A 2,290-nucleotide genomic window follows, 5' to 3' on the forward strand; every position below is an offset into this window, starting at 1 on the left:
CATGGCATACACAAAAATCAAATTGACTAAATATTTGAGAAGAGATGGTAGAAAGGCTAAATATCATCAGCCAAAACCAGGCCAGGGGCAGATTGTGGAACATACCACCAATTGCTCATATGCAAGTTCAGGATGAAGCTGAGGAAAATTAAAACAAATCCATGATAGGCAAAATATGACCTCGAACATATCCCCGCTGAATTTAAAGATCATATCAAGAACAGATTTGATGCATTAGACACTAAAGACTGAAGACCAGAAGAGATGTGGGATGACAAAAAGAACCTCATACAGGAAGAAAGCAAAAGATCATTAAGAAGACAAGAAAGAAGAAAATCACCAAAATGGAAGTTCAGTCATTTCAAGTGGTAGCATATAATCAAGAGCTAATGGTAATGAAGGATAAAGTCCAAGTCACTGAAGTCATTTGGAAAGAACAAAGTTCTGGGAATTGATAAAATGCTAAATATAATTTAAAAACTGCTGCAATAGTATATTAACAGGAACCTGCCAAAGTTCTAGCAAGATTCAGATGAAGACGTGGAACAAGAGATATCATTGCTGACATCAGATTGTTCTTGACTGAAAGCAGAGAATACCTAAAAGATGCTTACCTGTGCTCTATTAACTATTTAAAGGTTTTGACTCTATGGATTATGACAAGTTACGGAGAACATTGCGAAGAATGGGTATTCCAGAACACATATTTGTGTTTATGATTTACCTGTACAAGACCAAGATGCAGTTGTTCAAACAGCACAAGGGTACACTGAATGATTTAAAATCAGAAAAGGTGTCGGCGGGCCAGGATTGTATTCTTTCACTATGCTTATTCAATCTTCCCAGAGCAAATAATCCAAGAACCTGGATTATATTAACAAGAGTATGGCATCAAGATTGGAAGAAGACTCATTTGCAACTTGCGATATGCAGATGATACAACTTTGCTTACTTAAAGTGAAGTTGACTTAAAGTTCCTACTAATGAATATCAAAGCTCACAGCCTTCAGTATGGGTTGTACCTCGATGTAGAGAAAACAAAAATCCTCATCACTGGATGAATGAATGACATCATGATAAATGGAAAAAAGATTGAAGTTGTCAAATATTTTGCTTGGATCCACGATCAACACTCATGGAAGCACAAGCCAAGAAAGCATATGGCATATTGCATTAGGCAAATCTGCTGCACAAGTTCTCTTTAAAGTGTTCAAGAGCAAAGATATCAGTGTGCACTTGATCCAAGCCATGGTATTTCCAATAGCTTCAGATGCATGTGAAAGTTGGACAGTGAGTAAAGAAGGCCATAAAAGAATTGATGCATTTGAGTTATAATATTGGAGGAGAATATTAAAAGTACCATGGACTGCCAGAAGAACAAGCAAATCTGTATTGTAAGAAATATAAACAGAATGTTCCTTAAAAGCCAGGATGTTGAGACTTCGTTTCTCATACTTTAGACATATTATTAGGAGGGGCCAGTCCCTAGAGAAGGACATCTATGGTTGTTAAAGTGGATGGTCAGCAAAAAAAAAGGAAGACTCCCTAACAGGATGGATTGGCACAGTGGCAAAAGCATTTAGGCTCAGTTGTAACAACTGTGAGGATGGTGCATCACTGGGCAGTGTTTCATTCTTTTCTGTATTAGTGTCTCTAGGAGTCAGAATGGACTCGATGCACCTAAGAACAACAACAGAGTAAGTAAATAAGTATTGTTACAATGGTTCCAGTTCATACAGGCATGGGTTTATTTCAAACCAAAAATGTTTAGACATGTCTCTGCAACCAGTGGTTGACTGTAGATGTGTTCAATCAGTAATATACTTTTATTAGTTTCTTTGTTGTTGTTAGGTACCATCTAGTTTATTCCAACTTATAGAGACCCTGTATTGGGTGTCCAAAGAGCAGTTGGTGAGTTTGAACTGCCAACCTTGCAGTTAGCAGTCCAATACTAATCCTACAGGGCCACACCAAGATTTCTTAGTATGAATTGTTGTTACTGTTAACTTCTGTAGAGTTGGTTATGACACATATTAACTGTATATAGTGTTTCCAAGGCTGTAGATCATGGGAGCAGAAAGTTTTATCTTTCCCAAGGAGTAGATCTTAGTTTGTTGAGTCAGGTCTGATTCACAGTGACCCTGTATTAGGTTTCTGAGGAGCGGCTGGTGAGTTTGAGCCTTCAAACTTGCAGTTCAAACCCACCCTGTGGTCCAGTACATTACCCTACAGCATCACACCAGGACTCTAGTTTTAGTTTGTTGTTGTTGTTGTAAGGTGCCATCGAGTC

The sequence above is a fragment of the Chrysochloris asiatica genome, unplaced genomic scaffold (assembly GCF_000296735.1).
Source record: "Chrysochloris asiatica unplaced genomic scaffold, ChrAsi1.0 scaffold00218, whole genome shotgun sequence".
NCBI classification, from domain to species: Eukaryota; Metazoa; Chordata; class Mammalia; order Afrosoricida; family Chrysochloridae; genus Chrysochloris; species Chrysochloris asiatica.